The sequence below is a fragment of the Photinus pyralis genome, unplaced genomic scaffold, assembly GCF_008802855.1.
Source record: "Photinus pyralis isolate 1611_PpyrPB1 unplaced genomic scaffold, Ppyr1.3 Ppyr1.4_LG9, whole genome shotgun sequence".
Classification (NCBI taxonomy): domain Eukaryota; kingdom Metazoa; phylum Arthropoda; class Insecta; order Coleoptera; family Lampyridae; genus Photinus; species Photinus pyralis.
The window spans coordinates 2,780,991-2,791,715 of NW_022170878.1; the positions used below are offsets into that span (position 1 = coordinate 2,780,991).

At 36.7% G+C, this 10,725-nt stretch overlaps 2 long non-coding RNA genes across 2 annotated transcripts; one reads left to right on the forward strand and one right to left on the reverse strand.

The window, feature by feature from the left end:
• The first annotated feature begins 210 nt into the window (after positions 1-210).
• LOC116180424 lies at positions 211-759 on the forward strand. The gene is made up of 3 exons (XR_004147118.1): positions 211-482; positions 538-694; positions 741-759. It is a non-coding gene; the product is annotated as an uncharacterized LOC116180424 (long non-coding RNA).
• On the reverse strand, positions 725-1,024 carry LOC116180423. The gene is made up of 2 exons (XR_004147117.1): positions 807-1,024; positions 725-754 (listed from the first exon to the last, which is right to left on the reverse strand). It is a non-coding gene; the product is annotated as an uncharacterized LOC116180423 (long non-coding RNA).
• Positions 1,025-10,725: the final 9,701 nt, after the last annotated feature.

Genomic DNA, 10,725 nt, shown 5'->3' on the forward strand with positions numbered 1-10,725 from the left:
AAAAATTAGGTGGTGCGAGAATTATACACGCACGAAATTATACCTGACGGCAACAAGAATAGTATAACAAAGGTTAGTGCCAGTAGACGTATACCGGTCAATGTTATTGATCAAAGTTAAGGTTTGCAGGTTGCCGTGGAAAGATCTTTCATCGAGACGTGCAATTATAGTGCTGCAGAGAGACAGAAGTTATTCAGATTTAGGTAACTCTTGTTTTAGTCTTACAAAAATTTAAATTAGTTGAAATGAATCACCGTGAAGCGGTAGTTGTATTGCACCTGACAGTTTTATACTTGAACTACAAAGGTAGTTGTCAAATATTAGTTTACACAAATTATAATTATAAACAGATTTTATTGAATAGATAGGTATGAGTGAGGTGAATGATTAAGGATATGAATGCATAACTGAGGACAAGAGATTACAGGGAGATAAGATAAGAGGAAAAAGATAAGAAGGAGTAAGGGAAGAGAAGAAAGGGAGTGAGTAACTTCAGGGGTAGTTTTGGGAGAGGTTGCTGACCTTTTGGTGTTTTAGTCGCCGATGGTTGTATAACTGAAGATGGTTCCTCGGAAGCTGGTATAACTCGGGGTAGGTACAACAATAGGTGTGCCTCGGCTTCGATAACCCTTGGTGCTATCCTGAAGTTCTGATAGAAGAAATAGAAGTGACGCTGACGAAGACGGAAGAATAGGTAGTGTCCAGTGACGTTCGATTAATTATATAAAATTGATTTCCAGAGAGAATAGAATGGCTAAAAGAATTTATGCCTAAATCCCGTGCAAGATGGTAATAAGTTGGCTTACCTCTACAGGTGTTGAACGAGCCTAAGTTTTATGCTGCCATGTGGTTAATGATCCGCATAACGCGTAAAACGCCAAATCACAATTGGAACAATTGAAATGTAAGTAAATAATAATTACGGCGTAAATGTAGCTTAAATTCTTGATAATCCTCACAGATGAGCCGGATAAAACCCAGTTAAGAATTTGTAGCTTCACCACATACAGACAAGTGTCTTACAATGCCACAGGAAGAATGAATTCGGGGAAAATCAAGAGAACTAGGGATTCCCCTTATCTATTAGGTAATACAAATAAGGAAACCGAAAGTTTCCTAAATTCAAATTGTATGACAAAGAAAGAAGACCTAGATAAGCTGAGAGAAAGAATAGGAAGATTTTTAAATGTGAACAGTTCGATTTTATCAGTAAGATTAAGATGTGAAATCACAGAAGAGAAAGGAACAATGAACTAGGAAATTGAAATGTTATAACCCGTAATTAATGGACAAGACATAAAGTAAAAACCCAAACCCAACCCACTATATTGCTCAATAAGCGAAACAATCCACCCCAAACAAATTAAAACCCAGGAAAATCCCCAATAAAAAAAATAGCCCAACCCCTGGAGCTGACAGAAAATAGAGTACTCCTGAAACCCGTCCCATAGAATAGAAAACAAGGAAAGATGAAGAGTGAAGAGCTCAGATAGAGGAGCGAAACTTACATTCGAAAGGAAAATGAAAGAAGTGAACGTAAGCCTCTAAGGTAGACCTGCCCTTAAAACATTCCCAACCTGCCGCCCGAATTGAATGTAAATTAAACCTAGATTCTGGAGAAAATATAGAAAATTAACCGTTACAACGTATTATTTAACCTCAATTTCGCGCTTTGAGATAATTTTGTTTTTAAGACAAATCTAGTTAATAGTAACTTCCCATTATCATCTAGCATGCTATCGTATACCTAATTCAATTGCATCAATTAAGGCTTTAGTAGTACCTTCTGTGCCATCCATACTTGGAAGCATAGAAGATGCCACTTTCAAATCAAATTTTTCACCCATTATATTACTAATCAATTTAGGATTGCCTAACGTTAACCTATCCTGCAATGTTGCATTTTACTTCATCAATCAGAGCATTAATAGAATTTATTAACGTTTGTGCTTCTGCTACGTAAGCCTTTCCTTTACCCTCAATTGCGTTAAACTGACCTTTCGCAACTTCCAAGTCAGCTCGAATATCATTTAATTCTATTAATTTTCTATTTGTGACTGCAACATCAGTGCGCCTATCTTTATTGTCCTTACGTAACTTCACTATAAAATCTTCTAACGTACTTTTGATATTTTTAAATGACCCTAACATTACATTAATTATTTAAACATATCTATATAACTTAACTTACACAAACTCTCCAAATATAATGTTTATTTCGTTACTCACACGTTGTCAAAACTTCTATCAAACGACCTGCATCTCCGTGGGACGTACTGCAAGCTGTTTTCGGACATACCGTTGGATCATCTTCCCTATGCAGCAGATCATGATCAGCAAAATTACAGCCACGCCAATAAAAGCGACCAATCCCAAAATCTCGTATGTGGATACCTGTGTGACTCCATTGGTTTGGCCTCCCGAATTTTCGGCTTGCGCAATGATGACTTCTTCCTTCGTTTGCGTGCCCCCCATTTTTCCAGTAATTTTTACTTACTTCATGTAGTTAATAGTTCGAAGGGCAGGATCGCCATGTGATAATTTCCTATTATCTTCTGTAAGGAAACACGGTCTATCTTCGACTACATTTATTGTTACACACTGCTCACTCGCTTTGACCTTACTTACAGTCTACTTGTAATCTACTCTACTTACAAATTAACCTACTTAGTTATTTATTGGGTGAAAATGCGGTGCCTGCAGTATTGTGTATTTTCGTAACATATGGCACCACAATTTGTTTTTATTAGAGATTATTTTAAATACCCATTTTGACATACCAGATCTATATATTACAGTGTCAGATTTGTGATATTTTGAGATCATTGTATTAAAGTATTAAACCACCCGCATTTATGACATCAAATATTGTTTATGTTTTTCCCCATAATTGTGCATTCCTTCGAGTTTAGTAAGACGAGAACAAGGATATCTAAGTTTGCCTAGTTTATCCCTTTAGTAAGTATTCCTTCCTCTCTCTCTCTCTCTCTCTCTAGACTAAGTGGCGCCTATCCGGATTACTTTTACTGTTTCCTCCCCTTTTTGGCTTATTTGTGTTTGTATAGAAGAACCCCATATTCATCCCGACCCACCTCTACTTTGCCTGAGCTTACCGTGTGCTTATCTAAGGTAATTTTGTCACGTTGGCCCAAAGTGAACGTACCAACATTTATGCCCTCAATCTCAAGCCTCGTGCAAAACGAATTAATTAATTTCCTTTGATACTCACTAATCCCCCCACATTGCAAAATTGCAATTTCCTTCCAAGCCTCCTTTATCAACGACGGAATTTGATTCAGCTGTACCGTAAAGAATGTCTCTTGAACCTGAGATTATCAAGTGCCAAATTGGCGATATCTAACCCAATCATCAATTAAAATGTCCCATGACACATCCTGAAACCTTATTTGGAGCGAAGTTGGCGTGTCGCTTGATGAAAATAATCACACTCAATCGTGGTCGGCCGAGGACGTTTTCAATTAGCACTATAACTGTGAACGGTTAACGCAAATAAATTTCTATGTGGGTAGACAAGGAGCGTTTACTAGCAACTTCTGACAAACAAAACTTACGTCTGTTTTCTCGTTTCATCAACGGCTCATTTAAGTATTATTATATTATGGCGAGTAACCGGATGGTGTGTGAGTTCTAGAATTAGTTGGATCAAGTCTGAGCACTCTCATTGTGGGGGATATAATTAAATTAGATCAAATTAGTCAATTAAGCGGTAAATGTCATTAGTAAAGGTAATTAACGGCGATACTGAACGTTGAAAAGTCCTCTACTTCACAAATTGCAATTTATTGACGTAGTCGATTGTGGGAATTTTGGCTCGGGTTTCTTTGTTTCTTTTCTTAGTGTTGGAGTGAATTTCTGGAGGCATCGGAACAGTTTGCTTCTTTAAATGTATTATTATTCCATCCATCAACTTTGCTTTTCTGCCACCACCTCAATGCGTGACACCAGCCCGTGCGTGAATATTTAAGCTGAAAATCGTGTGTATTATAAATTGCTGCTTACACTTTCAGGGATGTTGCCAAAGTGCATGTTTTGATTTCATAATTTATTTTCGAGTTCATAACTTTTCCCATCGTTGAAACAAATTTCATTATCGATTCCACGAGAGAGGAAGCACGAAAGTTGTTCAACGTTCATGGCTGTTTAAAAGTAATTTCGAAGTAAATTTAAGAACAGATTTAAGCCGACGGCGACGAGCCCGGTATTAAGGAATGGAACAAAATCAATTTTTTCGGATTAATCCGCATGTTTCAATCGCCATCGGAAGACATCACGCAGATTTCGAGTTCAAAAAAAAAAACGCCGGCAACCAAATAACAATATTAATAGACGTTGGAGATTCTATTAAAACAAATGCGACCCTAAAAGCGGAAAAGCTCGGCGAATCCATCTAGCATGAAAATAAGAAATGAAAATACTTTTCTCTCGACCTTTTGCGAACCCAGATAAAAGCGTTACAAAAGCTTCCAGAAATTGATAAATAGACTTCGCGTTCGCGTCTGCCGTATTCCGGCGCGGTCGCTTTTTGTTTTTGAAAAATTATTAAGGACAACTCTCACTTTGTATTGTGACGTTTCGGTTCCTTTGGAGCTCCATTACGACAAAGGGGGTTGCAAAGTGGAAACAGCTGTAAGGCTTCCTAAAGGATGGTGTAACGTCGGTTAATGTTTGAGTATAACAAGCTAAACTCTTTAAAGATTATTGCGGAGGTCTGCCTGCTGTAAATGATGATAAGGACAAACGTTTGCATTATTATTATTATTATTACACTGGAGATACGGTACACTACACACTACCTCGTCCGGTTTATGTAGCGGCAAAGTTACCGCACGCAGAGGGAATAAAAAGTAACGAAAAGATAAAAAATAAAGCAGTTATTTCCGTTGACTCGCCGCGTTCCTTTTGATTACAGCTACACGACTCGCCTTGTCTGCGTTCGAGTTAAAACCAACTTCCAAAGGTGCCTTTGTACTTTTACATAAAGCTCTACACTTCTAGAAGAAGAAAAAAAAATTTAGCAACTTTCCGAAACTTTGTACGTAACAAAAGGTTGAGATTCTAAGCACGTAAGTGTTATCGTGAGTGGATTTCACCTTTATTGATGAGAAATTTAAATTTTGGGTTATACTGCGTTCGTGCGCTGGCAGCATTTAAAGTTGCGCAATAAAGCGATTGCATTCGGATTAGTAGTGGTACCGTGGTTACAAATAATAGCACATTATCGTCTACTGGTCATATATCGTCGACTAGGCGCACAAGAGAATCACAAAGTACCAACAAATACGAAAAGTTCCCAGTAGCAAAGACATGTGTGTATGTAGGTGCGGAATGTAGTAATCGAGTATCCCGTCAACAACTTTAAAAGTTATGGAATATAAATGCGTGATCATTGTCGTCATGCAAAGAGCAGATTTTTGAATCCTTCAATGGATGGTTATCCATGAACGAAGCTTCAGTGCAGATTGGCCGTTTTGACACCATCCCGAAGTTAGTTTGATGATACAATGCCAATCAAAGATTCCTTGCCTAATTATCAAACAAAAGTGCTCCTTCAAGACTTCGATATCACAAGGCCCTATATAATCTAAAACTAGAAATAAGTATCCGGAAACGTTTATCCAAAACTGAAAACGTAATATTGGGAAGCAAGAAATTTCTTACTAAAAAACAAAACTATAAAATCTATATCGAACACCGACAGTGTTGGAAAATAACATCCGAAACTTTACACTGGGTACTGGAAAACGGAGTCTGTGCTTCTTTGCCTGAAATGATATCACATAGTGCTCTTGCTCACAATGAACATCTTTCATTCAGTTCTCAATCAAAAAAATTTCAAATTCACTCCATTTATTCGAAAAAACCAACTTCTCCTTTCTGCAACACAACCTTCCCGATTTCGTGGTCCATTTTGGAATAACCTAACTGAGTGGGCACCTATTTACTGTAATCGCTGGTTAATCAATGAAAAATTTTGCGTCATTGTGTAAGGCACAATTCGCATTTTAACACTAAAATTTCCTAGAACATTCCTTATTTGTTACAAAGGAAAATTTCACTTCCACGCGAGTCCCAATTAAAATATAAATACTTTCTATATTAATATTTTTTACTATTTAAAATAACAGTGTAATTTTTTAACCCTTAAAAGCACGCTAATGGATTGAACGCATGAATATAAGAAAGATGAATTTACCTTATTTTGCTCCAATATGGAGATCGAAATTTCCTGCGCATAAGATGCAATCTCAAGAACCTCAAGAATCACACAATCTTAAGTGTTTCAAGAATCTCAAGAAACTGAAAAAAACCAAAGAATTCAAAAATGGCATGTATCTCAAGAATATCAAGGATCTCAAGGACCCCATGATCCTCGATAATCTCAAAAATTTAAATAACTCAAAGATTCCCGAGAACCTAATGGATCTAAATAATCTCACGTACTTCAAGAATCTCAAAAATTATAAAAATCTACATTTCAACATTCTTAACAATCACAAAAATTGGAAGATTCTTAAGAATTCTAAGAATTAAAGGAATTTTATGAAACTCAAGAATTTTAAGATCTCAAGGATTTTGAGAAATTCACGAAGAGCTTCACAAATACCAAGAATCTCAAGAATCTGAAGGCTTTCAAGATTCTCAAGAATCCCAAAAATCCCGAGTCCCAACAATTTCACGAATGACTCTCAAGAGTCTCAAGAATTTCAAGAATCCCAATCAAGAATGTCAAGAACCTCAAGAATATCAAGAATCTCAAAAATCTAGAGATTCCCAAGATTTTCAAGAATACTGATTCCCAAGAATCCCAAGAATCTCAAGATACTCAAAAATCTCAAGAATCTCAAGAATCTCAAGAATCTCAAGAATCTCAAGAATCTCAAGAATCTCAAGAATCTCAAGAATCTCAAGAATCTCAAGAATCTCAAGGATCTCAAGAATCTCAAGAATCTCAAAAATCTCAAGAATCTCAAGAATCACAAGAATCTCAAGAGCCTCAAGAATCTCAAGAAACTCAAGAATCTCAAAATCTCAAGAATCTCGAGAATCTCAAGAATCTCATGAATCTCAAGAATCTTAACTTCTTAAGCATCTCAAGAATCTCAAGAATCTCAGGAATCTCAAGAATCTCAAAAATCTCATGAATTTCAAGAATTTCAAGAATCTCGAGAATCTCAAAAATCTCGAGATTCTCAAAAATTTCGAGATTCCCAAGATTCTCAAAAATCCTAAGATTCCCAAGAATCTCGATTTCCAAGAATCCCAAGATGCTCAAGGCTCTCAAAAATCTCAAGAATCTCAAGAATTTCAACAATCTCAACAATCTCAACAATCTCAACAATCTCAACAATCTCAAGAATCTCAAGAATCTCATGAATCTCAAGAATCTCAAGAATCTCAAAAATCTCAAGAATCTCAAGAATCTCAAGAATCTCAAGAATCTCAAGAATCTCAAGAATCTCAAGAATCTCAAGAATCTCAAGAATCAAGAATCTCAAGAATCACAAGAATCTCAAGAGCCTCAAGAATCTCAAGAAACTCAAGAATCTCAAAATCTCAAGAATCTCGAGAATCTCAAGAATCTCATGAATCTCAAGAATCTTAACTTCTTAAGCATCTCAAGAATCTCAAGAATCTCAGGAATCTCAAGAATCTCAAAAATCTCATGAATTTCAAGAATTTCAAGAATCTCGAGAATCTCAAAAATCTCGAGATTCTCAAAAATTTCGAGATTCCCAAGATTCTCAAAAATCCTAAGATTCCCAAGAATCTCGATTTCCAAGAATCCCAAGATTCTCAAGGCTCTCAAAAATCTCAAGAATCTCAAGAATTTCAACAATCTCAAGAATCTCAACAATCTCAAAAATCTCAAGAATCTCAAGAATCTCAAGAATCTCAAGAATCTCAAAAATCTCAAGAATCTCAAGAATCTCAAGAATCTCAAGAATCTCAAGAATCTCAAGATTCTCAAGAATCTCAAGAATCTCAAGAATCAAGAATCTCAAGAATCTCAAGAATCTCAAGAATCACAAGAATCTCAAGAGCCTCAAGAATCTCAAGAAACTCAAGAATCTCAAAATCTCAAGAATCTCGAGAATCTCAAGAATCTCATGAATCTCAAGAATCTTAACTTCTTAAGCATCTCAAGAATCTCAAGAATCTCAGAATCTCAAGAATCTCAAGAATCTCAAGAATCTCAAGAATCTCAGGAATCTCAAGAATCTCAAAAATCTCATGAATTTCAAGAATTTCAAGAATCTCGAGAATCTCAAAAATCTCGAGATTCTCAAAAACTTCGAGATTCCCAAGATTCTCAAAAATCCTAAGATTCCCAAGAATCTCGATTTCCAAGAATCCCAAGATGCTCAAGGCTCTCAAAAATCTCAAGAATCTCAAGAATTCAACAATCAACAATCTCAACAATCTCAACAATCTCAATCTCAAATCTCAAGAATCTCAAGAAATGAATCTCAAGAATCTCAAGAATCTCAAGAAAAATCTCAAGAATCTCAAGAATCTCAAGAATCTCAAGAATCTCAAGAATCTCAAGAATCTCAAGAATCTCAAGAATCAAGAATCTCAAGAATCTCAAGAATCACAAGAATCTCAAGAGCCTCAAGAAACTCAAGAATCTCAAAATCTCAAGAATCTCGAGAATCTCAAGAATCTCATGAATCTCAAGAATCTTAACTTCTTAAGCATCTCAAGAATCTCAAGAATCTCAGGAATCTCAAGAATCTCAAAAATCTCATGAATTTCATGAATTTCAAGAATTTCAAGAATCTCGAGAATCTCAAAAATCGCGAGGTTCTCAAAAATTTCGAGATTCCCAAGATTCTCAAAAATCCTAAGATTCCCAAGAATCTCGATTTCCAAGAATCCCAAGATGCTCAAGGCTCTCAAAAATCTCAAGAATCTCAAGAATCTCAACAATCTCAAGAATCTCAAGAATCTCAAGAATCTCAAGAATTGTTAAGAGCAATTACGCAATACATTCTGTACTAATCTTTGATCGGAACCTCGTCGGAACGTGTAATAAAAGTGTGGCCGAGGTAGAAGATCTCAAGAATCTCAAGAATCTCAAGAATCTCAAGAATCTCAAGAATCTCAAGAATCTCAAGAATCTCAAGAATCTCAAGAATCTCGAGAATCTCAAGAATCTCAAGAATCTCAAAAATTTCAAGAATCTCAAGAATCTCAAGATTCTCAAGGACCTCAAAAATCTCAAGAATTTCATGAATCTCAAGAATCTCAAGAATCTCAAGACTCAATAATCTCAATAATCTCAAGAATCTCAAGACTCAGGAATCTCAAGAATGTCGAAATCTCAAGAATCTCAAAAATCTCAAGAATTTCAAGAATTTCAAAAACCTCAAGATTCTCAAAAATCTCGATAATTTCAAGGATCTCAAAAATCTCAGGAATCTCAAGACTCCCAAAAAGCGAAGTACATTACATGTCAAATTAAATTTGCGTGTCATTCCCCACAGATTTTATCTAGATGTGAAAAACCTCTACGAGTACAGCCGTCGGAAGTTATTCGGACGCAACCAATTTATACGGTGTCAATCGTGGGTCCCTTGAATCTCGAACCTAGAACTTCATAAATGGCGTGCCGCATAAAATATTTAGGTTCCATATCTCTAAGGCTAAATACACAAAAACCGAGTTTAAAAATTGCAAACCGAACGAAACCAAACAAGCACTGTGCAATATGGAAGGTTGGAAATGAAAAAAAGACCAGGAAATTAAGAGGGGGCTGTGAATCGTGGCAGTTAGGAAGTAAATATTGGACAATAAGACAAGTAGAGTAGGTTGTGATTTAGAGAATTTAAGCTAGATGTTATGGAGATCGGAAACTGACAATTGATATTTACAAATGCAAATGACAGAAACAACAATACGAAAGCGAAAACGAAAAAGAAAACGAAAGCTGACAACGGAAAACGGAAAACCGGAAAGGGACACAAGGACACAGAGACACGGTCACAGGGTCAGAGGAACGCATGGAAACAGGGACACAAGGACACAGGGACAAAGGGACACAGGGACACAGAGACACAGTGACCCAAGGACACGGTGAAATAGGGACACAGAAACGTATGAACACAGTGGTGCAGTAACACAGAGACACAATGTTACTATGACATGGAGACAGCGAGACAGGGAGACAGGAAGACAGAGAGACAGAGAGACAGAGAGACAGAGAGACAGAGAGACAGAGAGACAGAGAGACAGAGAGACAGAAAGACAGAGAGACAGAGAGACAGAAAGACAGGGAGACAGAGAAACAGAGAGATAGAGAGACAAAGAGACAGAGAGACCAAGAGACAGAGACAGAGAGAGGGGAGATATGGAGATAGGACGCCAGGAAGACAGGGAGACAGGGAGAGAGGTAAAAGAAAACGAAAATAGAGCCGAGGGCGGAAGCGGGGGCGGAATCGGAACCCGGAACGAAAATGAAAACGAAAACGAAAACGAAAACGCAAACGCAAACGCAAACGCAAACGAAAACGAAAACGAAAACGAAAACGAAAACGAAAACGAAAACGAAAACGAAAACGAAAACGAAAACGAAAACGAAAACGAAAACGAAAACGAAAACGAAAACGAAAACGAAAACGAAAACGAAAACGAAAACGAAAACGAAAACGAAAACGAAAACGAAAACGAAAACGAAAACGAAAACGAAAACGAAAACGAAAA